This window comes from Vicugna pacos, chromosome 4, assembly GCF_048564905.1.
Source record: "Vicugna pacos chromosome 4, VicPac4, whole genome shotgun sequence".
NCBI classification, from domain to species: domain Eukaryota; kingdom Metazoa; phylum Chordata; class Mammalia; order Artiodactyla; family Camelidae; genus Vicugna; species Vicugna pacos.
In genome coordinates this window covers 74158606-74185144 of record NC_132990.1, presented here as the reverse complement: position 1 = coordinate 74185144, position 26539 = coordinate 74158606, and the positions used below count along the sequence as shown (strand labels likewise).

Sequence of the window (26539 nt, the reverse complement as noted above, 5' to 3'; positions counted from 1 at the left end):
TAGGTTATTCATTCATTTATTTATTTTTTTAATGGAGATACATACTAGGGATTGAACCCAGGACCTCGTGCATGCTAGGCATGCATTCTACCACTGAACTATACCCTCCCCCGGAGACCTGATGTTTAGATGCACACAGCACCATATAACTGGCTGTACGTGCACACACATCCAAGGGCAGCCCTGAAAGGGGCCCTCGGGAGGCGGAGGGGGGCGGTTAGCGGGCTGTGGGGTGGATGCGCTGCCCACAGGCACTGCGGCCTGGGTGGGCCAAACCAGATGTGAGCTTCAGCCTCCCCTCCCAACCAGCTCCAGCTTTCTGCCTCCCCAGGGTGTTGGGTATTCTGTCTGCAGCCCCCTGCCACCACGCCCACTGCCCCCACTACCACCCCACACCAAGCCTGCTCTCTGCTGGGTTAGGCAGAGGGGAGAGGGAATGGAGAGCTCACCCCAGGGGCAGGAGACCTGACCCGCCTGGGCCAAAGCTCTCAGCCTGTTTTCTTATCTTTCCTGGGGATTTGGACTAATTCTCCTACTTCGTTCCTTTAATATATGTTTGCTGATCACTTATTTTGTGCTAATCCTGAGCTAAGTACTGTGGATACCTCTGTGGACAAGAGAGATTCATCATTTAGTGGGGGAAACAGACACGAATCCAATAGACTCAGTAATACAGGCTATGATGATGGAACTACAGACAGTTTAGTGAAAAGGCTCTAACCCAGATATCAGGGAAGGCTTCCTGGAGGAAGTGGCACGACTGAATTGAAAGCAAAAGCCAGGGCAGGTGAGAGTGAGTGGTAGGAAGGGCAGAGTAAGGAGGCAGAGGGAACAGTGCATGGGCTGGATTGTGTGAGAGGGAGAGAGAGGAAGGACTTTCTGGAGGAGGGAAGAGAACCTAAGTGTAGCAGAGGCCAGCGGGTAGCAAGCAGTCTGGGCAGGGCCCTGTCTCAGCAGGGCTTTGCAGTACCTGAGAACCGACAGAATTCATCCTAGAATGTCCCAACTGCCAGGTGGAGGGAACCCAATGAGTGCTACCCACGAGAAACAGCAGGGATTAAGCTGAGGTTAGAAGAAAATCTCAGCCTGGATTTCAGACCCCACCTGGAATGGACTGACCAGAGGCGGGAATGGAGACCCAGAAGCTAGGCTCTGAGGAGGTACGATGGGTGGCGCTGGCCCCAAAGTGGATAGTGAGTAGAAAGCATGTGTGACCCATTCTCCTAGAAGGCCTTTTCTTTCCCCATCTGGGTCACACTCCTCCATCCCTCAGGACCCAGTCTAAATGTTCCCTCTACTGTGAAGACTTCCAGAACATTCCCTTATTCCTGCACCCCACCCCCGCCCGGCCCCCTCTATGATTTCACACACAGTTCACCTATGTCTTCGAAAACAGCCATCTTTCACTGAATGCCTACTGTGTGCCAGGTAGTTGCTGAGCACTTTGTCTCAGAGAGAGAAATAGCTTGCCTGGGTCTCACAGCATGGAAGAGGCAGGGCTGGGTTAGGGGCCCAGGACCACCTACCTGACTCCACCCCAGGCTTGTGCTCCTGGCAGGATGGGGGCCATCTCCATCCCTTTTCCTCTCCTCCGCTCCTCCATCTGTCAGATCTCAGCTCAGCTGTTCCCTCCTCCAGGAGGCCCTCCCGTGGACGCTGTCCTCCCAGTCAGTCAGTCAGTGCCTCCTCCACTCCCCATATGGTTCTCCATTCCCTCGTTTCACTTCCTTCACTACTGCAATTACTTCCTTCATTGTTTACATGGTTATGGATCCTCCGCGACTTCACTCTCAGCTGAGGTCCCCGGGAGGCAGGGGCTGTGTGTCTGCCTTAGCACAGCATCTCTGTGTTGAAAAGGATTTGGTTGTGCTTCACACAGGGAAGTCTTCAAACAATAGTGGTTTAAATAAGAAAAGTGTCAATTTCTTGCTGAAGTGAATACAGGCAGTCAGGGCTGGTATGAGAGTCCATGGCCACTGGGGACCCAGGCTCCTACTGCCTTGTTGCTCTGCCATCCGCAATATGCAGCTGCAACCTCACAGTGCACAATGGCTGCTCCAGCTCCAGCCTCCACGCTCACATTCTAATTCCAGAAAGGAGAAAAAAGGGAGGCGGTGTCCCAGTTGTCCTTTAAGGAAACTCCCAGGAAGTGAGCCCAGGTATTTTTGCCAACATCCCATTGGCCAAAACTTGGTCACATGACCATATCTAGCTGCAAGGGAAGCTGAGAAGTGTAGTCTCTAGGCCAGGCGGCCATGTGCCCAGCTAAGGATGGGAGTTACTATTTTTATGGAAGAGGAGAAAAGAGACCTAGCAGCCTGTGTCACCATGCCCATCTCCTGGCTTATAACAGTAATAATAATGATAATGGGCATAATGACATGTATTTACTACTTTACTTTGCAGGCATTTGATAATCCCCGTAATAATCATCAAGGCAGTGAAACTGAGGAACAGTATTGGCCAAATCACCTGATCAAGGCCATCTAGCTGGTAAGGAGTGGGTCTGGGATTTGAACCTAGGGCCATCTGACTCCAGAGCTGATACATCTCTGCTTCTCTGTAGTGCCTGCTAAATTGCTGCAGAAGGAATTTGTGATGTGACCGAATTTGCTCATCTCTGTGTGCCCCACAAGTGGCTGGGCACCCCCCAATGTGAGGTCCCCCCTCAGTGTGGATTCCCCACTCAGTGTGAGCTCCACCCTCTTGGACTGTCTCAGGGCCTGGGCTGTGGCCTCCAGGACTGAGCCTGGCCTGATGCGAGGGGACTCAGAGAGGTCAGCTCCTGGACGGAGCAGGGGATTTTGCCACTGAGGGGGAAGGATGGGCAGGGATCCACTGGATCCACTTACAGAGGAAACACTCACTGTCTGCCCTCCTCCTGACCTCCTTCTTCTGCAGGAGCCCCAGAGAGGAGCAAAGTAAAGGAACCTGCGACCCTGAGCTGGGGTGATGGAGGGTGCCAGAGAGCCAAGGCAGAGGAGGGAAGTGGTGGCAGCCCCTAGCCTCCTTCAAAAACTGGGACTAAATAAGTGTGAAAAAGAAGATCTTTCCAGGGCAGCATGATGCTGGGGTGGCCCTGCCCAAGCCTCTGGCTCTTGAGGTGTGCTGACCCTGGGGGAGCAGGCAGGAGAGTCTGGGGGTGGGCTAGGCTCTTGCCTGGCCCTGCAGGAGCCAGGATATGTTGCCTCACCAGGAATTCTCCAGCATCTCCCTTGGGTGGTGGCTGCCTCCCCCTGGGGCATCTCTGCCAAGGAGCTCTTCCTGGGGACTTTTTCCTACTCAGTCTGGGTTTGGTGCAGAGAGAGGAGGCCCTGGAAAGGCCCAGACTCCAGCCTTGAGGCGCCATCCCTCAGGGAGAGAGGCCCGGACAACCAGAGAGCCCCATTCTCTCCCCAACCAGCCCCACCTGAACACCAGTCACCCACCTACCGGGCCCCTGACAGATTCCCTGCAGGCCTCCCAGCTGCGCTTCTGGCCCTGCTTCTCCAAGTACCCAAAGTCCCAATTCTTCTCCCTACAGCAGGAGGTCATGACTTTTCTGTGCCATGGACCACTGGGGCATTTGGTGACCCCTCCACACCCTGTCTTGTTTGTAAATGTATCACAAATACATAGGATTATACTGGAAGCCAGTTGATTTGAAATACAGCTATCAAGATATTTTTAAAAGCCACAGTTGTGATGAAATGATAAATGTGCTTCTCTATTAACCATTAAGACTCGGCAGCGGGTCTAAAATGGAGGAGGGATGAGTGAGATTTTGAGAAGTCTGCATCAACTTTGATGTGATCTGAAGATACCAGCAATTTCTACTGGGAACAAAGCTGCAGGTACTGCTGAATACAGGGCGTGCTGGGTATGTTCATCACTGAAGGAAATGCTAAACTGGATATGGTTACAGGGTAGGGAAATTGAAGATGTAATCTTTTTCCCATCCAAGTTCATGAACACCCTGAATTCTACCCATGTCATACCCCAGTTTAAGGAATCCTACTGTGCTCTAATCATCGGGGTGCAGACATTATACTCACCAAGCATGGCGTTCTGGGAGGGCAGGAAAAAGGCTTGGGGCCGGCGTGGGGGCGGGGCCAGTCACTAAGGGGAGGAGCCCTAGACTCCAGGTAGAATCACCTGACGCCAATAACCAATGAAATGTGGGGATTGAAGGAGAAGGCGGAGCCAGCTCACTTCCTGGTTTTTCCCGCTTGGGTCGCGGGTTCCTTAACTTTCCTCCCCTCTGGGGTTCCTGCAGAAGCAGCGGGTCAGGAGGAAGGCAGACAGTGAGTGTATCCGCCGGAAGTGGATCCAGCTGGGAGAGAAAACGTGTTAGTCGGGTCCCACTTAGTTATGCTCTGGTAACAACCAACCTCCATATCGCGGCGGTCTCGCAACCACAAAGCTCTGCCTCTTGCTCACGTTAGAGGTCAGCTGAGCGGCAGGAGGGCAGCAGCTCCGCTGTGTGTCACCTTCTCTCCAGGATCCCGGTGGAGACATTGCTGTTTTCATGGTAAGTGAAGGCCTATGTCTGGCTACTTCGCAGGTTTGGACTGTTCTTAATATGGAGTACCTGCGCCACCAGCTGCGCTGAATCCCCACGTAACCCAGGAGGAGGGCTCCAAGATTATCTCCATCTTCCCAATGGGCCCCTGGGGCCCAGAGAGGGAGTGGGACTCCCCACAGGTGGCCCAGCAGGGACATGGCAGAGTAGGGACTCTCCGCTCCAAGCTCCCTGGAATGCCCTTGGGCACAGGTCCTAGAACCCCCCTCCTGTTCGCCGCCGCCAGGAAAGAGGTCCAGAGCCTGGTTGGGCCCAGCTAATTGGCTCCTGGCACCATTCCCCCAGAGCTGGAGGCACCAGTCGGGCCTAGGGGAATTCGTACAGGCCTTACGGGTCCCCACCCATTCGAACTTCAGCTCCTCCTTAGCCGTCTCTTACCCCTGGCAAGGGAGGAGGGGTGGGGCTTGGACCAGAGCCCAGAGAGCCTGAGACCTCAGGGGCATCCTGGCCCCTTCCCAGGAAGCCTGGACAGGACTCCCTGTCTTCTAGGCAGCAGTGGTGGACCCGGGCCTAACCCGGGCGGTGTGTGGAGGGTGGGGGAGGAAGGATGTGGGAGAAGCACTGCCAAGCCCCCCGGGGGTTTACAGTCAGGCTGGTGGGGGTGGGCCCAGTGTAATCACAAGATAAGCAGGAAGGTCAGAGTTAGAAAGAGAGGCTGGAAGGTGCTGTGCTCCTGGCTTTGAAAAAGGAGGATGGGGCCACAAACCAAGGAATGTGGGCAGCCTCAAGAAGCTGAACAAAGCAAGGAAACAGATTGTCCCCTAGACCCACAGAAGGAACACAGCCCTGCTGAGACTCTGACTTTGGGCTTCTGACTGCCAGACTCTTAGGAGAACAAATTTGTGCTGTTTAAACCACGAACTTTGTGGTTATTTGTCGCAGCAGCAACAAGAAACCGGTCCAGAGGGGTTGCACCAGCTTTTCTCCCAGGTCTTAGCCAGCCCTGCTGTTCCAGAAAGAAGGGCTCCCCTCAGCTGCTGTCTGCCGCTGCCTCTCTTCACCAGGGGTCCTCAGAGTGTGGTGGTCACAAGCTCAGCCTGGAGACGGGGTCCTGGGCGCCGCTTCTGCTGAGCCAACATGTGAGTCTCTGGACAAGACTCTGCACCTCTCCGAGCCTCAATTTCCTCTCCTGTAAAATGCGGAGAGTAGGTAGAACTTACCTGTAGGGCCAGACCGCATGCTGTGTTTGTGAAGAGCTCAGCACAGGGCCAGGCACATAGGTGTATCCCTGCGTGTGTCCTGGGTGGGTGCGTGGGTGGGGGCAGGTATGCACATACAAATGCGCATGCGCAGGTGTGCGTGTGTGCTGGGACCTGTGTTCAGGCGTGTATGCAGCCTGGATGAGCATTCTGAAACTCACCTTTGACCTGGCACTCCCCTGCTCACAGCCCCCTGTAGCCTCAGGGAGAAATTCAAATCTTCACCATAGCCTACAGGGCCCAGCACCTTCTAGCTCTTGCAGCATCTCAGCTTCCCCAACTCCCCTACTTGTACCCTCAGATCCAGCCCTGCCTGCCTCCTCTCTATCCCTTAAGTGGGTCATGTTCCTGTGGGAGTCCAGGCCTTCACCCATGCTGTTCCCTCTGTCTGGAACACTTTTCCCTTTTCCTCCTCACTGACTAGCTCCTACTCATTCTTTGGTAAGCTATCACCTCCTCCAGGAAGCCTTCCCTGACTGCTACCCCCACTGGGATGATTATCCTCCCCTTTGACCTAGTGGCACCTCCCTCCCATGTGCTCCCCCAGTCTCAGCACTAACCACAAGGTGCAGTAATCCCTCGTGACCATCCTTCTTCCCTCTGAGGTCCTGGTCTGAGGACAGGAACCTAGAATGCCTTGCTGTGCCCTGTCACCAGCACCCAGCACGGTGTCTAGCCCAGAGCAGATGCTCAGAACTTTGTTGAATGAATGAATGAATAAATGAATGAGTGCATATGTCTGGGTGCATGAGCAAGGAGGCTGCGATCACGTGCACATGCATGCTTGCTCGATGTAGGAGGGGTGTGCAGCACGTGTGTTCCTGTAGTTGGTGATCGGGGATGGTGGTGGAGCCAAGACTGTGCCCTGGAGTGGGGCTGGTGCAGGGGAAGGCCAGAGGGCTCCACTCCCCAAGCTAGTCCCCTCTACCTTGCATAGACAGTGGACTCAGACTTGTAGAGGTTGCCTTGCTGTTGGAGGGGGAGGGGAGAGTAGAGAGGGGGAGAAGGAAGGCGGATGCCTGCAGCCTTCAATGCCTGACACATTCTGCTCCTTCCTTCCTCCCTGACCTCCCCATGACCTCCATCCCCCAGGCCGGGCCCCTCCACTGAATGGGGGAAGGGGTAGAGTCCTCCCAGTGTCCCCAGGGGACACCAAGCCAAGCGTTACTTCTCCAGGCAACCCACCCCACCCCCGCACCATCCTCCCAGCTCTGGCCTGGGTCCTGGGGAGGAGGACAAGCTGGGGTAGTGGTGGGGGGGTTGGTCTGGTCCCTTAGCCCGGACAGCCTGCCCTGTCCCTCACTCATGCCTGGCTGAGGGAGGTTGTGCCACCTCTCTGACCCTTAATCCTGCCATCTGTAAAATGGTACCACAACACTTCCTTGTAGCCTTGTAGCAATTAATGAGATCATATTCACAGGTTTGACACAGTGTCTGCGATGGAAAATGCTCAGTAAGTATAATTTTGTCATCATCACCCCATGCCTACCCTCCCTCCATCCCTGTAGCCGTCCTGCACTGAGAACCATGCAGGTTTGGCCCCAGCGTATCCTTGATGCAGTGGGCCAGGTCTGTCTTGCTCATTTTTCTGTCCCCAGCCCTTAGCACAGTGTCTGGCACCTAGTAGGTGCTCAAAAACTGTTTGTTAAATGAACGAACCAGGAGACTCACTTGGGGGTAAAGCACTTCCTCTCTCACGTGTAAAACTGTGTGTCCACAAACCAAGAATCTCCAAGGTCCCTCCCGGTTTGAAATCAGGGCTGGGTAATATTGTCGCTGCTGCGCTGAGTCTTGGGTTTTGTTTTTTGTTTGTTTGTTTTGTGTTTTAATATTCACACCAGCTAACATATCCCCAAGTCCTCTCACCTGGACACACCGCCAGCCTCGCGCTTTTTGCCTGCTTCTGTGCTTTGACCCCACTCCACCACACCCTGCTGGCGCGGGGGCTCAAAACACAGATATCTGCCAGACAAGAGTCTGTAACGTGGCTCACGGGGCCCTACCCACCCCAGCCCTTGGGAGCCTTTCCAGCCTCATCTGAATCCTCCACCGGCTCCATTTCATGGGCCCTGTCCCTGCCGCTTCTCTCCGTGTCCCTCCCTGTACAGGTCCTTTGAATAACACATGCCGTTCCCTCAAGCTGCCATGCTGTTCCCTTCCTCTTTAGCTGGGTTACTCCCCCTCATTCTTCAGATCTCCGCTCATGGGCCACCCCCTCCGGGAAGCCCTCCGTAACCTCTCCTTAGACTGGGTCAAATCATCCCATTATTGACCGCCTTTCCCTCCCAGCGTTTGTTGTGATTAGAAAGTTCCAGCTGCCTGTAGGATCATTGCGTGTTTCCCCCATTAGATGATGTGCTATGGGAGGTCAAGCCTGGCCTGGCTCCGCCTTCCATGGCTACAACACGGCAAAGAGCCAGGCACATAGGAGGTGCCTGAAAGGTTGGCCTGTGTCAGCATCCCCTCCCCACAGAGTGGGAGTCTTTGAGGGTCTCTGCAGAGCATCCTCATGCCCGAGGGTCAGGCAGCCACATGGGAGGGAGCATGGGCTGGGTGGAGGTTCGTGCTTGTCCTTCGAGGAGTTTGGAGCGCCCACGGGGAGAAGATCAGGGCAGTGGCGGGGAGGGGAATGACCTCTGGGTGCACATGCCTGGTCCCGCCCTCTGCCCCGCATCACAGCCTGCTCTCACAGAAGGGCCTGCATCAGCCACAACACTTTGGGATTAATTCCATTTTTTGCATTTGGCCTCTGCTGGGGAGTGCTGGGTCTTGGGACTAGGGATGAATCCCAGCCCCACCACTGCACTTGCTGTGCATCCTTAGGCAGAGCCCTACCCCTCTCTGGGCCTTGGTTCCTCATATAGAAAATGGAGATGCTACTAGTCCCTGCTGCAGGGGATAGGAGTCAGTGAGATCACCCAGGCAACTGGAACACAGGGAGCAATGGGGGCATGGTTTTCAGAGAGTGTCCCAAAGCCCCTCTGCACTGGTCTGCAGCAAGCATTAAGGAAGGTGGTAGAGAGAGCCCGAGAGCGGCTGTCAAAAGGGGATGAGCACTGAGTGTGTGTGTGTGTGTGTGTGTGTGTTTAAAGCTGCTGGAGGAGAGACTTCAGAGGAGAGGAAGGAGGGAATCAGCTGGCAGAGCTCAGCGCTGCAGCAACAGCTGAGCCAGAGGCCCAGAGGTGGGAGCTAGAGGGAGCCTCCCAAGGCCAGTGCTGTCAAAGCTGGAGAAGGAGGGGTGGGCCTGGCTGGAGGGAGGGGCTTCCCAGACCTGGGAGAGGAGCTGGGGATGCCGGGCCAGGGGGTCTGAAGACTGACTGCACTCCTAGCATTCCTAGCATGGAGCGCCTGCACTCGGCTGCCCAAAGACCCTGTTTGCATTTGGGCTCTGCTGCTCACTAGCTGTGTGACCCTGGGTGAGTCCTTGCCTCTCAAAGCCTCCGCCTCTTTGGTTGTAGAATGGGGGTGATAACAGAACACCGTGTGTATCTCTGAGCCGCCATGACAACACACCACAGACCCAGTGGCTTAAACAACAGAAATTTATTTTCTCACAGTTCTGGAGACTGGAAACCCAAGAGCAAGTCATTGGCAGAGTTGGTTCCTCTGAGGCCTCTGTCTCCTTGGTTTGTAATTGTAGATGTCTGTGTCTTCATGTGGTCCTTCCTGTGTGTGTGTCTGGGTCCTAATTTCCTCTTGTTAGAGGGATACCAGTCCTTGGATTAGGGCCCACCCTGATGACCTCATTTGAACTTAATTACCTCTTTAAAGACCCTGTGTTCAAACGCAGTCACCTCTAAGGTACTGGGGGTTTGGACTTCAACCTGTAAACTTCGGGGCGGGGGTAGGGACATAGTTCAGCCCGTAACACCTGTTTGGTCTGGGTTCCCCCAGAGCAGGCTAAAATAAAGGCTGAAATACATGTCTGGGAGTATAGACGCAGGGACAAGAGCAAGGGATGGGGGAGAGGGGAGAGTGAAACAGGATAGGACAGAGAGCCAGCACCGACTCGCATCCCTGAGTTCACCGTTACGGCGTCCGGGTACCCAAAAGTCAGTTCCTGGTGGGGGAGGGGTACCCCATACGGGGAATCAGAGATGTCCCAGGGCTGGTCCCTGGCATGAGGGCTCCACAGTGCTCAGAGGGCAGTCACAGCTTTGAGTTCAGTGGGACCCATTCTGTGCCCAATGGCACCCTCCCCCACACCAGTCCCAGGTAACCAGGACCTCTTATGTGACAATGTCTTAAGTTGCAGGGAGGAGAAGTATAAATCTTCAGGCGAGGCACTGGAAGTGATGGAGGGGCCGCAATCCTATTTCCACAGCTTGTTCCTGGACTGTGTGTCCTTGTTAGGGGTACCATTGACTGGCTGTGGGTTCTGGGCACCAGGTGTCACACGAGCCAGATGCCCCAGCATTCCATCAGGCCTGTTGCTCTAGGGTCAGACCAGTGGCCGCTGTGCTGCATCCACTGTGCTCTTTCCTTGCCATAAAGTGTGGCTCTTGGCCCCAGGCCCAGGTGGACTGGGATCTCACGTCTCCAAGTCAAAAATTCTGTAAGGCCTTGGGTGTGGTCATGCTGTGGTGTCCTGCCAGGTGGCTCAGCATCGTCACTGTGGCCAAGAAACGTGGCAGGGCCTGGAAGACTGAAGGGTGCAGAAGAGGTGTTGCCCACCTCCTCAAAGGCCTCAGTGGGTGGGTCCAGCACAGTGTCTGGCCTGCGGGGCTCCTACTGAACTGCCGAGATGCCCATCTTCCAGATAGGGACCCTGAGGCTCAGCCTGCACCAGAGCACAGGGCTCGTGGGCAACAGCTGGGCTGGGACCGAGGCCTTACAAACCCTGTGCTCTCAGCCGCAAGGGAGGCTGCCCTGCCTGCCCTCACAGCTGACTGACGGAGCGCAAGGCTCTAGAAAGGAGGCCTGGCCCCTGCCTGGGCTGGCTCAGGGGCTAGTGTGGAGGCTGAGGTCACCCTGATGACCTCCCCGGGCATCAGCTGCCACTGGGTGTGGGCAAAGGGGCAGCCAAAGCCACCAACTGAGGGAAAGGTAAGGACTTAGTCCTCACCCCATGGCCTGGTTTCTCCGCAGGATCCTCAGATCTGCAACTTTGAGGCTTGGAACAGGCACAACCTCCCGGCTGTGGGACCCTGGGTGAGTCCTGGTCTCTGTTTCCTCATCTTGCCTCACGGGGACTGCAGGACTGGATGGACGACATACTGGGAGCCAGGCCCTCAACATGGTTTTTGTTAGCCCAGCCAAGGCACAGAGGGGCCACCAGGTGGGTCTGAGTTCTACCTTGACTCCCAATCCAGTGCTCCTTCGACCACTCCTCAAGAGAAAGTGTGGGGGTCGTGGGAAGAGGGAGAGGATGGAAGAGGCAGGGACCTCATGCCCAGCCCCCTCCATAGTGCCTTGCACACAGTAGGTGCTTACTAAATACATGCTGAATGTCTGGGTGGGTGGATGGATGGACAAACGGACAAACGGGTGGGTGTGGCCTAGCTCTGTGTGTTCCAGATCCCAGCCACCCAGCCCAGCCCTTCCTGCCTCTGCTAACCTCATTTGGTTGCTAGCAGACTTTCATTTCTGCCAAGTCACTGCTCTCTACCCCGTGACGGGGCTGGCTGTGCCAGGAATTTGGAGGGAAGAAGACTGACAGACCCTGAGAACTTCACCACTAGCTCCATTTTCAAGATGAGGAAACTGGGGCAGGGGGAGATTCCTGAGGTTTGTTCAGCCCCAGAACGCCTCACCCCCCCAGCTGCCTTGGGCCCCCACCCTCATGGGGAAGCCTTAGGACCCCTCTGTCAGATCTGGGCATCTGGCTGGGGGCAGGGCAGGGGGAGTCTGGTCAGCAGATGGAGTTCCCTGAGTCATTCCCAGGCCTCCCAGAGATGTCCTAACAACCCACGTCATTCCAAGGAAGCTCCAGCTGACCTCTGAGAGGCACAGCTGGGCTCCCCTTCCCACTCTGATCCAGCCTATGGGCTCCCCCCACTGCTCCCTCCCCTCAGTCCCTCCCTCTCTGGCCTCTCTCTCTCACCTCAGGACTCAGGAGCCCACCTCTGACCCCTACATGCACTGTGGTCTTGGGCAGGCCCCTGCCTGTCTCTGAGCCTCAGCGGCTCAGCGGGGACAGCCGACTGCCTGCGTCCCTTCTGACCTTGACCCTGCAGGCCTCCTGGCCATCAGAGCTCTGTCCTCCCTTCTCCCTCCATCTACACTCCCCCTTTCTCTCTGGACTCTCTCCAGGCCCCAGTGTGGCCTCCTCAACCCACCTTGCCTTCTCCATTCTCTGTTCTTCCTCCTGCTGCCTACCCTCCTCAGAGAACGCCAAGTCTGCAGCTTTCCCTGACCTTGAAGAGACAGCAGGGTGGGAGCCAGCAGCTCGAGCTTGGCAAAGGGGCCTCTGGCAAAGAAGCCCTGTTCAGTTGGTCCTGGGGGCTGCACCGTCCTTGCAGCGCCCCCAACACACACCCTATCCCACGTGCCCTAGTTTACTTTCCTCTATTGCTTTTCTCATCTTCTCACTTCATTGATGTATTATTGTCCATCCCCTTGGTAGAAGGTCAGTTCCATAAGGGCAGGGATTTTTGTCTACTGTCATCATTGCTCTGTTCCCAACGCCCAGAACAGTGCCTAGCGCACAGCAGGTGCTCAGTGAGTAACTGATGAAGATTTCCTCCACTCTCCGATGACAACCACCATTTATGGAGCGAGTACTTGTGCAACGCCCTTCCAACACCCCCGCCCCCCGCGCGCCTCCGATCAACAGCCCTTTGTGCCCAGGACTATGCCGGGCCCCTTTGGGAAGATGGGGAAACTGAGAATCAAGCAGGAAGAGTTCAAAGGGAAGAAGGAGTCCGAGGTCACACAGTGGTAGCTGGTAGAGACCGGATTCGAACCCACGCATCCAGACCACGGCGCCTGCGCTCTCAGGCGGGGGACGCTTGCATCCCGCAACGGGAAAGCCGAGACGGCCGGCTCAATCCAAACGCCAGGCCTCCGGCCACGCCCCTACTTGGGAACCGAGAAACTGAGGCACCCTGGCTTCCTCGGATTCCCTGGAAGTCTCCTTCCCAAACCTGTCAATCCGGGAACCAGCCCGCGCCCCCCATCCCTCTCCTCGGCCCGAGACGGAGCTTCGCCCGCGCCCACCGGGAGCCGGGGAGGGAGAGAAAAATGAGTTTTCCTGCCGCCCGGTGGCGGTGTCAATTGATCGGGCGCGGGCGGGGGCCGCGCGCCGGGCTGGGGGCCTTGCTCGCAGCTGCCGGCGCACAATTATCGGGAAAAAACTGGGGCGGCTGCTGCGGTGAAATTAGTTATCGATCCCTCGGCGGGGCCGCGGGGCCGCGCTCGGCGCTGACGGCTGCAGACCCGGGCCGGGCCCGCCGGGCGGGGTGTGGGGAGGAGGGCGCAGCGGTGGGGGCGGGGGCGGGCCCTCCTCTCCCCCCTCCCCTCCGCCGCCCTCCCCACCCGGCAGTCCTCCTCCTCCCCGCGCCCTCCCTGCCGCTCTGCTCTCTCCTCTCCCCTTTATCCCGCCGCGGTATCGACCCACGGCCGGCCCCGCGCGGACAGGCGCCCCCGTGCGGCCCCCGCCCTCCGCTCTGGCCGCCCCGCCCGTGGCCCTGGCGCCCGGCGCCCCGCGTGGCGCGGGGGTGCGGAGAACGCCCCCAGTGTGGGCCCTGCCCCCGGGCCAGCGCCGGCGAGGAGGAAAGACAAACCCCTGCTCGCTGTAGACCGGGGTTCGGAGCGCTCCTGCCTGCGAAAGTGCGTGGCCTGAGCCTCAGTTTCCTCACCTAAACCGGGGTAGTTCTTACGCCTTGCTTGTTGAGAGGATAAAATTAGAGGCTCCGTGAGGAGGGCCTGGGCTTGTCTCCGAGCAGGAAGCGGGGCGTTTATTTCACGATTATACCGCCAGTTCTTCCCAGCGACTCTAGGAGAGGTGTCAGAGCCCCAATTTATGGATGAGTAAACTAAGCTCAGAGAGGGGAGGTGCCTTGTCCACCTCCTACAGCCAGCTAGTGGCCCCATGACTCTAGAACCCAGCTAGCAAAGGGGAGATGGGAGGGGGGGTCTTCTCATGGGTACTGGCATACTGCTGGCTTGGTGGGGGAGGTCAGGGAGGAAGAGGGGTCAGGTCAGCGCCCCCAGGCCCACTGGCTCAGGGCAGCTCGACTCTGCAGCCTCCAGAGAGGAGGGAAGGGCGAGGAGGGGGTGGGCCTCTCCTTTCCCACTACTAGGCTGTTGGTGGTGGATGGGTGGGTGGACTCTAGGCTGGAGAGCAGGGGACCTCAGCTCTAATCCTGTCCCTCTTCTCACCAGTGTGTGGCCTTGGGCAAGCCCCTGCCTCTGTCCCGAGCCTAATACAAAAAGGGGTTTGGACCTTATGTCCCCCAAGGCTCCTTCAGGCTCACCCACCTTCTCTCTGCTGCCCCTTCCCCTGCCTGCCTGCCAGCCACAGCCTCATCATCCCTCTAGCACAGCTCCGTCCAGTATCTGCTATGTGCCAGGGCATACTGAGAGCAAGATGGCCCCTTGGGGGTTCCCTCTTGGGGCAAGGTGGGTATTGAGCAGATTAGGAATAGCTGTGGTGAGTTCAGGGGACTGTGACAGGTTATGGCTGGGGGTGGGGGATTGGCCACCAGGGAGGACATCCTAAGAGCAGACATGACATTTGAGCTGCAACTGAAGGTGGAGTAGGAGGGTTCAAGGGCAGGGGGAGCAGCATGGGTTAAGGGTGAAGTCCAAATGGAATTTGGAACATTCGAGAAACTGGGAAAGGCTAGTGTGCTGGAGGGCAAGAGAAGAGGGGGAGGTCGGCAGGGTCCAGTCAGGGAGGGGTTGGGAGTGTGAGGATTAGTCCCAGTGAAGGGGAGCACGGAAGGGCTTTGAGTAGGGGGATGACAGGGTCAAGTTCATCCCTGAAGTTGGAAGCCTACAGAGGAGTCCTGGCTCTGTTCTTGGTCTCTCTGAGCCTCAGTTTCCTCCCCTGTGAAAAAGAGATAATGATCTTCATCACTGTAGGGGCTGTGGGCTTTGGAGGGGGTCAGCCCTGGGTTCATATTGTCTTGGGCGAGGTCAACAAGTGACTCAGTCAAAGGGGCAGGGTGGTATGAAACTTGGGGGCTCCCCCTCCCAAGATTTCCTGGCTCCCCAAGGGGGCTCCAAAGGTGGTGCTGAAGGTCTCCCATGCGAAAGGGGGCTCCAAAGGTGGTGCTGAAGGTCTCCCATGCGAAAGTGGGCCCTCTGCTGGCCACAGGAGCCCTGGTCTGAGGAAGAGGAGAGTGGGAGGAAGATAAAATCAAGGAGTAATTCCTGAATTCCCCGTTCCCCAGCCACAAGCCTGTCCCAGCCTCACTCACCCACGTGGGACTCCTGGCCATTCCCCAGACTGTCTGGGCCCAGGACCTGAGCTGGGCATCAGGGATGCAGTGATGAACCAGAGGGGCTGTGATCCCTGCCCTCATGGCGCCTTCAGTGTAGCGTGAATGTGCACCTGCAGGAATGAGCACCCTTTGCTGGGGTCTTCTAAGCACGGAGTATTTATGAGGACACATGCCTGTCTGCAGGTACCTCTTTGCATGCATGGAAGTTATTTGTGCACTGTGTCCACGGGCATGACTGTGCACGTGTGCATGCACTGCTGAGTCTGCAGGCACGTGTTTGAGTGTGAGTAGCTCCGTACGTGTGTGAATAACTGTGTATGTGAATGTGGGTGTACATCTGCGTAAACGTGCATCTTTGTGCATATTTGCACGTGCCTGTGTACCTCCGTTTGGACTTAGTTTTCAGTGCACATAGGTGTGTGTGGGTGAACATCTCTGAATTCTTTTAAGCGCATAGAATGGGCGTCTCTGGATGCACAGAGCTGCAGGGATGACGTGGCCATGTTTGCCTGGGCAACTGCTGTGTATTTGCATTCTGGGTGCATAATGTGTGCACGCCAGCATGCGTGGAGATGTAGTGCATATACTCACCTTCGTGGTTTCATGCTTTCTGTGTGTTTGCATGCGCACACGTGTAATCCCTCTACACACGTGCACGTCGGTGTAGGCAGCTACTCCCAAGCGCGTGCACATTTCCACGCGTGCTTACGTTTGTGCCTGTGTTTGCCTCCATTGACTTTCTGAACAACGCATGGTGCCCTGGGTGTGTGTAACCCCCACATTCATTAGGGAGCACAGCACGCTCCCGTGGGGAGGAGGGTGCTTCCCGATTGTTCAGCCGAGAGCTGGAGGACAAAGAGACTGGGGTGCGGCTTGGCTGCTGCTTACCTGGTGGAAGATGCTCAAGAGGGAGGTAGGAGCTGGCCAGCTGCCCCCTGCACCCAGCTGGGGTCCAGGGAGATGGCCTCCTCCCCACACCCCCCGGGCCTCTGAGGCTGGCAGGGGGCAGGAGACAGCAGGTGGCCTTGCCTAGCACGCTGAGGCCTCCCCTGGGCCCTCTGCCAAGAGAGGCTCTCCTGAGCCTCTGAGCTCGGAGAGGCAGGCTGCCGCCTGCCACGTCCCCGCTTGGGCCTCTCACACCTGCGCCCTGGCCTGTCTGCTCCGAACATCGGGCTCCAGGGACAGGCTGTGGGGCCTGGCTCCTCTCGACTTTTTCTCCATCCCACAGCCCTGGCTTCAAGGTTCAGGTGGGGGCTGGGCTATGGCTCTCCTCTTAGGCAGCCAGAAACTTCTGTGAAGGCAAGATTGCACAAGCACATCTTTCCTCAAGCTGCCGGCCTTGGTGGTAGTGATGGAGCCCGGTGTGCGGAAAACCAGCTTGTGCTCTCTCTCGCTCTCTCTCTCTCCCCCGCTAGGAATCTTCCTGGTTCCTAACCTAAGTCTGTGCTGCCCTTCCATCCACCACAGCTTGCTGCCCCCCCAACCCCACCAATTCCCTCCCCACATTGTGCTTCCTGTACCCTGGTCCCTGGGGTCACCTCGTCACCCCGGCACAATGCTTCATGCTCAGAAGACTCTGAGGTCTCCCAGAGACCTCCTCTCCTCACTCAGAGTGTCCCTCCTGCACTGGCAGGACCCCCTGGCCAACATACTGGCCTCTCCCTTTCTCTATCCCGTTGTTCCCCGCGACCTTGGCTTGGCCCCTGCACCGTGGTCCAGCCTGCTCTGGTCATTGCTTGCATGACTGCGCTGTCTGAAATTCAGACATCCCTGCCTCCGCCCCACCTCCCACCCATCTAACCCTCACTCTTCTGAGAATATTTTAAGCTTGCCACCCTCTTCCAGGCCCCGTCTACCATTTTCTGTACAATATCCTGAGACAGTCCCACCGTAGGGCCAAGCCAGCCTCACCAGACTTCACCTCTGAGTGACAGCATTGCCACTTTATTTATTTTTAATGGAGGGACTGGGGATAGCACCCAGGGCCTGGTGCATGCTATGCATACGCTCTACCACTGAGCTACACCCTCCCCCCCAGCATTGGTGCTTTAGACTCATCTCTTACCAGGGCCACTCCACCTGGACACCATGCTCCTTGGGTTTCCCTGCTCTCTCTCTCTGCATGTCCCTCCTCAGGCTCCCATGCGGCTCTTCTGGCTCTGCCTCTTGATTAGCTGATAGTAGGTCCTGAAATCTGCCCCTGGCCCTCAGCTCTCTCCGGCAGTGATCTCTCCATGATCTCCTGGACTTCTAGCTCCAGTCCATTGCCTTCTGAACACCAGACCCATCACGTTTGCTGCCCTTGACACCCCCATCTGTATCCCTAGAGCCCACACGGATCCTTCCCACCCCAATTCCACCCTACCTGCCCTTCCTCCAGGCCTCCCCATCAGAGAATGGTACCCTAGCCGTGTCTCCTGGGCCAGAAGCTAGGACATCATCCTTGCCCACTCCTTCTCCCTCACTCTCCACATCCAGTCGGTCACCAAGCATGGGGTTCATCGAGCTTCTTGGATATAGTTTTCATGAAGTTTGGAAATTTTTCTCTTATATTTCTTCCAATATTTCTTCTGTTCCCCTTTCTCTTTTCCTCTGGGCCCCCAGTTATCCATCTATTAGGCAGCCTGGAGTTATCCCACAGCTGGCTGCTGTTCTTTCCACTTTTTAAACAAATTCTTCTTTCCCTGTGTTTGGTTTTGGCTAGTTTTTATTGCCTCGCCTTCATGTTCATTATCTTTCCTTCTGCCTTGTCTGACCTGCCACAAATCCCATTCAGTGTGTTTGTTCATCTCAGACTTTGTAATTTTCAACCCTTAAAAGTTAACTTGAATCTTTTTTTTATCTTCATGTCTCTAACATTTTGAAAATATGGAATACAGTTATAAAAACTGTTTCAGAATCGTTCTCTGCTAATTCTAACCTGTGTTAGTCCTGGGTTAGGTTTTTTTTGATTGACTGTTCTTTCCTTTATGGGTCATGTTTTCTTGCTTCTTTGTATGCCTGGTAATTCTTGGTGGATGCCAGACATTGTGATTTTTGGATATTTTTATATTCTTACAATCTTCTTGAATCTTACTCTGAGAAGCAGTTAAATTACTTGGGAGCCAATTGATCCTTTTGGGTCTTGCTTTATGATTTATTAGGCAGGTTTTTAGCAATGCTCAGTCTAAGGCTAATTATTTCCCAATTCTGCCCAACTCTGAGACGAGAAATTCCTCAGTGCTCTAGCCACCCACTGCCCTGTGAATTATGACTTTTCCATTCTGGCTGGTGGGAATAGGCACTACTCCCAGCCCAGTATAAGCATGAGACACAGTTCCCTCTAATCCTTTCAGATTTTTTTTTTCTAAACCACTGTTTCGTGTGTATTTGTAATTTTTGGTTGTTTCAAGTGGGATAGCAGATCTGGCCTGTTACTCCATCTTGGCCAAAAGCAGAAGTCAGTTACCAAGTCTTGATGATCCTACTTCCTAGTAACTCTTGATTCTATCTGCTTCTCTCCTAGCCCCTGCCACTGATCCAGACCCCACTGCATCTTGCCCAGGGTGACACCCAGAGGCTCCCGGCTGTCTCTGCTCCATTCAGTCATTTTCTGCAACAGCAGCCGGAGCTATCTTTCCAGATGGCAATCTGACCGTGCCGCTCCCTGGTGCCAACCCTTTTGCTCCTCACTGTCTAGGAGTTAATCCCAGGCTCCTACCTGTAGCTCCAGGTTACGATTCAGCCAAGCTGACTGGACTGTGTGCGGTTCTCCGAGGGCTCATTCTTGCTCTGCTGTTGCTCCTGCCGGCAGCTCCTGCCTCCCTCTCCTCTTCTGCTCCTCTAGGTGACACCTGCTCCAGGAGGCCTCTCACCCTTTTCTCTTGCGGACCTGCCCCTTAGCACAAATTGCTCTGGATGGCTCTGTCCCCTAGGTTGGGCCTCCCGGAGAGCAAGTCCCTGGCACCTCATGCTAAGCCCTGCCTAACTTATCTAGTGAATGAATGAATGAATGAATGACGAGAAGAGAAGAGAATCACTGACAACAGGGAGGGCTGCCATAAAGGCGAGGGAGGCCAGGACTATGGCTCAAAAGATCTGTGTCCTCCTCCCAGCACTCCCCAACTTGCTGCGTGGTTTCGGGTCCTCACTGCGTGATGAATTGGTCCCCGAGGACTCCTCTGTATCACAACACTCACCTGTTTCCACAGCATCAGAGAATGAGCCACAGTCAGGTTGAACCCCATCCTCCTTGTTTGAGTGATGGCGAAATCAAGGCCCAGTTGTGGGGAGAGCTGGACCCCAGGTCACTCAGTGCGTCCGTGGCGGAGCCCAGCCTGAGGCCTGCATGCTGGCTCAGTTCTGCAGTTCTGGGCTGTGGTGAGGAGTGTGGAGAAGAAGCAGTCCCCACTCCCTGTGCCCTGGGGGAGTGGCCTTGTGGGCACTCTGGGGCCCTCCAGGGCAGAGGCACTCCGGGGCTGGGGCCAGGGCACCTCTGTGCCTGGCACTACCCTGGATTCAGAACCCACCAATAGAGGAGAGGAGGAAAAGGGTCACTTGGAAGTGGTCACACATCCAACTGGAGGAAGACCTGGGGGAAGGCTCAAGGTCAGCCTGAGGTCAGCCCCTGTCCAGCTTAATTATTCATTAACCAGGCAAGTCCAGGCACTGAGTTAATGACCAGCACAAGGCTGGGGAGGGGAGCAAATTCTTCCCCCGAGTGTGGGCATGACCTGCAAGGGCAGGGAAGCCTACAAATGAACAATTGGTGGAGAAGCTCTTCCCTCATTCGTTCATTCGTCCATTCATTCACTCGCTCACTAATTCACATCTCTGTGTGTCCATAAGTGAGCAGAAGCCTGGAGATCCAGCTGGTGGGGAGGGGGACAGAGCCGTGGAGACAAGGACAGTGCAGAGTGGTCAGTGCTGTGTTAGGGGCAGCCCGGGGGCCTGGGGGAGCGCAGAGGAGACCCCTAGGCCAGCTTGGTGGAGTTGGTAAAGATACCTGGAGAGAGTGAGGCCCCAGAGGAGACCTATAGGTCCACCGTGGCTGGACCACCGTGGCTCAGGTTCTGTGACATCCCTGCCGGCAGGGATGGTACCATCAAGCTCGCTTGTGTCCTTGCCTTCCCTTCACCAGGAGACTATGTTGGGGATTTCCTCTGATGGTCCAGCCAGCTCCTGCACCCATCCCCAGCACCTGGCCCCCAGGCAATGCTCCTGGACAGATAGATGAGGAAGGGGCCTAGGGAGGCGTCAAGTGCAGGCTGAGGAGGGAGGCAGGGAGTCCTCCTTGGGGTCCAGTGGGTACACAGCTGAGGTGGAAGTCCTGTCTGAGGGACGGCTCCGGGGATGGAGAGGCTTCAGGGGCCATTTGGCACCAGGGGGTGATGTGATGGCTTGGGCTTGGGTTGCGGATGGGAACTGACCTGGGCGTTGAAGGTGGGGCCCAGCCTGGAGAGGGCAGGAAAGGCAGGGGGAGGAAGGAAGGCCGCAGGTAGGGCAGGGGTCTCCTGGGAGAGTAGCCACTGGGGCTTTACAGGGGACACTGAGGGGGTTTGAGCGTTGGGACTGTCCTGGGAGCCGGGGCGTGGAGAAGGAGGAGCCAGGTGCCTCTGCATGTGCTTGTGTGCACACCCGTGTGTCATTGTATTGCTGGTTCCCCACGCTCTTATCTACCAGATAGATGGCTCCCTTCCGAAGGCCCCTGTCCTTTTCGGGTAAGGTGTCCATACTGGGGCCCTGCCTTAAGTCGGAATGAGGAGGGGGCTGCAGCCTCACCATCGCCCCTCCCTTATTAGCTGAGATTGAGAAACCTGGGGCAGCATGCGGATCTGGGCCCCGGGGCTGCAGCCTCATCCATTCTTCGCTGCACTGCAGGGAGCTGCGGGAAGGCCCGGAATAAAGGTGGCGCCTCTTACTGAAACTAAACAAAACCCTACTGGGGTCAGTTCACTGCCCCTGTCTCAGCCTGTCCAGAATCCCGGTGCTGGACCCATGTAAGCTGGCCACGGGGGAGAGGGATGGGGGCGGGGGGGGGCACGGGGAGAAGCGACCAGGGGGCATGTTCCTCCCAAGCTGGCCCCACAACCTCAGTCCTGGCCTCACTGGGCAGCCTCACCCGCTGCGGGAGGCCCCGATTCCTCCTCCCGCTGGCTGTGGGGCTGAATCTCGGCCTGATGCGTGGGCCGACGCTGGAGCCCACTGGGTTCCGGAGGAAGTGCTGGGTCTTGTGCTCTGGCCCCACGTGAACTGGAGGTGGGCTTCATGCAGCTGGTGGGGGGCAGCTGGGCCTGGAGGATGGGTGGAGATAGGGTGGAAACCACGATCCCAGCCTGGGCAAGGGCGGGCCTGGACTTTTCCCCCCACTTCCACTGCCAACAAAGGCCCCGCCAGGAGAAGAGGGCGTGTTTGTTCAGCTCTGAGACCGAGGGGGCAGGAAGCAGAATTTCAAAGCGATCTCACCCTTTGTTACCCCTTCCCAGCAACCCCCCCACCACGCCCCAGGCTGCATTCCAGAACCTGAGGGGGTCCTGCCCCGGGAGAAATCCGCTTAACCAGAGGCTCAGGTTACAGCGTAGCTGCTCCCGCGGAGCCGGGCCCTTCCCAGCCTGACATGGAACATTCTGGAAGGCTGGTCTCCAGGTCCACCCCATCCCCACCCTGGGACCCCCTCCAGGCCCTGGGGCCTTGAGAAGGAGGAGCTGGGAGGAGAGGAGAGAGGCGGGGAGGACCCGCGTCCTCACGGACACACTGGGTTCAGGTGGCTTTTTTTTTTTTTTCCACTGGGGGAGCCCGGACTCGGTTTCTGCCCTGAGTGGTGACCTCAGACTCAGCCGGCAGGGTGACTCCTGATTTGGCTGAGGTGGGCTGGGGTGAGGTGGGGGTCTCTCCTTCCAAACAGGGCAAACTATACTTATCTTCCTTTCAGGACTTTCTCAAGGTATACTTTACGCAAGATAAAGCGCTCTCGTGTTACGGGCACAGCGCTGTGATTTCTTACATTTGTGTCACTGTGTGATCACCACCCTGAGCAAGAGTCCCAGCAGCCCTGCCACTCGGGAGGTTCCCGTCATGCTCCACCCGGACAGACCCGCTAGCCTGACCTCCATCACCCTGGACCGTTGTGCCTCTACACACAAGTGCAGTCACAGCACCTTCCCTCTTGTGCCTGGCACTTTCACTCAGCATAATTTGGGGATTCAGCCATGGCACCGAGTGCATCAGGACGTGTCCTTTTTCATTGCTTAGTTTAACTCCACTGTTTATTTATCCCTTCTCCTGTCAGTGGCCATGCCAGTCATTTCTGATCTCTGATGTGTGAGGCTGTGAACATCGAGTACCTGTCCTTTTGTGGAGAGGGAGGGATCTGATGTGACACTTTTGTTTATCCTGATTCCCAACTAGGAGCGTACAGAGACACAGGGCCTATGCACATGCTGTTCCCTCTGCCCAGATGCTCTGCTCCCTGCCCTTCCTAGGGAGCCCTTGCTGACCCCGTGGTCTAATGATGTCTGCCAGATTCTGTCCTTTGGTTTTGTTGTCTTTGTGGCATTTACTGCCATTTGTAGCCATCTTATCCCTGTACTTGTTTCTTGGGTGTCAGGCCCCTACCCACAGGTTTCTGTTCTCTGAAGGCAGCCACTTCTGCCTCAGGTCTCCCAGTGCCCAGCACAGGGCCTGGCATGAGGTGGTGTCAGTCAAACCTTTGTGGGTGTGTCTGTAGGCCCTGGGAGGTGAGGACCCTGTTGGGCTCAGAAGGATAGCCTCTCCCGGGAAGGTTTCCTGCCACCATGACCTCTGACCCAGGAGGCCAGCTAAGAAGGGGTGGGAGCCAAGGAGGGGTGGGAGATCTGTGTGCTACACTCATACCTTCCTTATCTTTTGGCTAATGGTTTGTCAACAGTGTTGGGCTTCCAGGAGAGGGGAAGATGGGGGCAGAGTCCAGCCTTGCTCCAACTCCTTCCTCAGCCTGAGATGCTCAGCAGTCATCTGTTTTACCAACACAGGTGTTACAAAGTCTCCTTACTAAAAAGGGAGGTTTGGAAACTACAGCTGTAGGCAATGGGGAGCCATAGAGGGTTAGGGAGAGGAGTGCCATGGAGGATGCCAGCAGCGACCATCTCTCCCAGGTTGGTAGAAAGAAGGGCTGGACTCGATCATTTTGCCATCAGCCTTCTGTGGGCTGAGAACCGGCCACACTTATTTGGAAGGTAGCTTTAGGCCTGGGAGCAGAGTTGGGGGAGACCCAAAGGTCTTCAGAGCTGGGTGAGTTTAGCGCTTGAGAGCAGCAAGTTGAGATTACACAGCAGGAGCAGCAGACTTGCTTTGAACTGGGAAACAGTACAAGTCCCCACGAAAGACATTTAGACACTGTGCCTTCCAACAGGATGCAGGGACCCTGGTCCCGAGCTCTGGGGCTCCCTGGTGTTGAGTCCCATTGGCTGAAGGACAGAGGCCAATCACCCATCTGGTTAGAGACAGGGACAGGTGAGAAGCAGGGATCCTGAATCCAAGGCAGAGCTGGCTCCTCTCACACCGCCCTTCCCCAAACCCATCCCTTCCAGCCCCCAAGAGCTAGGCTGCTGAGTTCTCCCTCCTCAGACTCCTCTGTTTACCCGCTGGCAGGAGGCCCAGGGTGGTGCCTCAGGAGAGGCAGGGAGGCTGTGGAGGGGCGCTGCATTCCTGTCTGGCATTTGGCAGGGCTGGCCTGCTTCTGCAGGAGGGGGACAGGGCGGGGGGACCAGACAGCCAGCCGGCACCTGCCCGGACCCCGTCTCACTGCCAGAATTTCTGGGGGTGCAGAAGAGTCAGCGACATCATGGACACATTCAAGTTTACTGAGCCAGGAGTAACTTGGGAACACCTGGTGGTTAGGATAGGACCCGGCCTGCCCTGGGAGGCCCCCAGCCCCGGGGGAAGCCACAGTCTGGTGCTATGATAAGGGACACTGGCCGTGTGGGTGCACCAATGATGGAAAGAAGAAGGGAACCAGAAATCAGAGGAGGGCAGGGGGCCCAAGCTGGCCCAGGCCAGGCCCAGCACATGCATGGCTTTGGGGCTGAGCTGCAGGTCAGGCTGGCCGTAGAGGGGGTGAGTTACACAGGACTGGGTCCTCAGGGCCCCAAAGAGGCTGCCATGAGCCGAAGCTGATTCTCATCAGCGTTCTCCTGTGTAGATTAAGCTGTGGTCACCTTCCTGTTCCAATGCAGAGTTTCTTTCTCACAGTTCAGTGTGCAGCCGTCATGCGGGGTGGGGGAGGGAGAGGGGGAGGAAGAGCTTGCTTAATGCAGAGAGGGGAGGTGAGCAAGGAGGCGTCACCACAGATCTTTTAGCAAAAGATGCAGGCTACTCCTCACCGCCATTCGCAGCAACAAAAAATCCTGTCTAATTTTCGCCCAGTTGTAAAAACCACTTATATAGAAACACTTCATTTAATCCAGGGACAGCTCTGATCACCCTGAGTGCTTTCTGGGTGCAGAGACCTCTACTAAACACTCTATGCCCTTGACCTCACTGGACTGCAACCTTGTAAAAGGCGTGCGTTTATTATTCTTGCACACTGAGAGGGAAACTGAGGCCCAGAGAAGGTAAGTGAACGCCCATGTCACCCTGCTGGGAGAGGCAGAGACAGGATTAGAACTCAGACTTCCTGGTCCTGCCACCCACTGCTACCTCCACAGGGGGCCTGCTCACCAATCCTCAGGAAGGAGGTGGCAGGGGCAGGAGACAAAAGGGGAAAGTGTGGGAAGAAGGCCCGGATTCCAGGGCCTGCTCCACCTAATCCTAGTGGGGTGACCCCAGGCAAGAAGGAATTTCACTTTTCTGAGCCTCAGTTTCCTAGTCTGTAAAATGGGCACAGTAGTGGTGTCCACCTCACAAGGCCATTGTAAGGATGGCAGAATATTTTTGTGGACTGTTTCCTCTGTCTGGGAAGTTCCTGCCTTGCTCTTTAAATGACCGGCTCCTTCTTGAACTTTACATCTCATCTTGAATTAACCCTCCTCCAGGAAGCCCTCCCTGACCATCCCTATCCAGAATAGCTACCACTCACCTCTTGCCTTGCACACTGATTGCTCTCTCTCTTATTACCTTGCTTATTTCATCCCCACCCCTTGTCACCAGCTATGACATTCATTAATTCATTTGTCTGTTGTCTCCTCTCCACCAGACTATGAGCTCCATGAGGGCTCGGAGCCCCTCCAGTGGTCTATCGCCAGCATCTGGCAGGCTGCCTGGCAAGAGGAGGGGCTCAGCAGACACTTGTTGAAGTGGCGGGCGAATGAGCCAGTGAAAGAGGACACATGTAAAATGCTCACCTCAGTTAGTGCCTGCTACAGAGCAGTGGCTCAGAGAATGCTGGCAAATGTCCTTACTACAAAACAAACCCAGATCCAAATTTCGAGCCTGTCTACATAGGACACCTTTGGATCAGTCACTCCTCCAGCTCTACTGCCTTCAAGGGAGCACAGGGTGGGGCCATAGTCTTCCTCAGCCCCCAGCATACTTTGAGTGCTGTTTATAGTGGTTGTGGGAACAGAACGGGGACAGGCAGCGCTGGTATGGGGGTGCTAGGGGTGAGGAGGCTGGGGTGCAGGCTGAGTAGAAGCCAGGGTACCTGTGAAGTCCTCAGAGACCCCCCCTGCCCCAGCCCAAGTTGGGCTGGCTCCTCTGTCATTCCCACTCAACCTCTCCCCAGTTCCTTCCTAGCCCCAGAGCGCCTGTAATGACATTCATTTGTAGTTTGTCTAATGTGAGGGTCTTTCTCTAGAATTCATGGCTGCACTCCCAGGACTTAGCACGCACCCGGCACATAGTAGGTCTCAATAAATATTGGTTGAATAGATTAATTAAAAAGATGCATGGGAAGCATCTCAAGAGCTGTGGCTTTTTACTTTTCTGAATCACTGGTTTCTCCGAAAAACCCACAAAACCTTTGACACCCCTCCCTCCCATCATGCATCCAAAGCGGGACATATAATTTCAGGGATTTCATGGACCCCTTCCATCCCAAGGTCATTCATAAAGCTCAGCTTAAGATCTTTCTGTCTGGGGCAGGGGCGGTTCCTGAGATCTTGGGGAGACAGTGGGGAAGACGTTACCAGGAGGCACACTGGGGAGCCCAGCCTCCTCCCAGGAGGCTGGCGACGAACGGGGAGAATGAGCCCCTTTACTTTGGCTTTCTGCTGTCCAGGAGAAGGCAAGGCAGCGAGGACGAGGCGATCAGGCAGGAAGGAGAGAGAGCGGGAAACACAGGGCCAGGAGGCGAGGGAGAAGAGAGGAGAAGGAGAGGACGGAGAGTCAGGGAGGAGAAGGGGGCGTGATGGAGAGGCTCAGTCCCGCGGAGGGCAGGGCAGGGCGAGCCGCGGGGGCGGAGTGGGTGGGGGACAAAGAGCGGGCGCGCGGCGAGC

The 26539-nt window shown here is 56.2% G+C and overlaps 1 long non-coding RNA gene across 2 annotated transcripts; it reads left to right on the top strand.

The window, feature by feature from the left end:
* The first annotated feature begins 4220 nt into the window (after positions 1 to 4220).
* LOC107033634 (uncharacterized) lies at positions 4221 to 25993 on the top strand. 2 transcript variants are annotated; one of them, XR_012072311.1, is made up of 3 exons: positions 4221 to 4510; positions 10849 to 11038; positions 12392 to 25993. It is a non-coding gene; the product is annotated as an uncharacterized lncRNA (long non-coding RNA). The 2 variants fall into 2 exon arrangements; XR_012072312.1 differs by having other exon boundaries at positions 10849 to 14945; positions 14986 to 25993.
* The last annotated feature ends 546 nt before the right edge of the window (positions 25994 to 26539 follow it).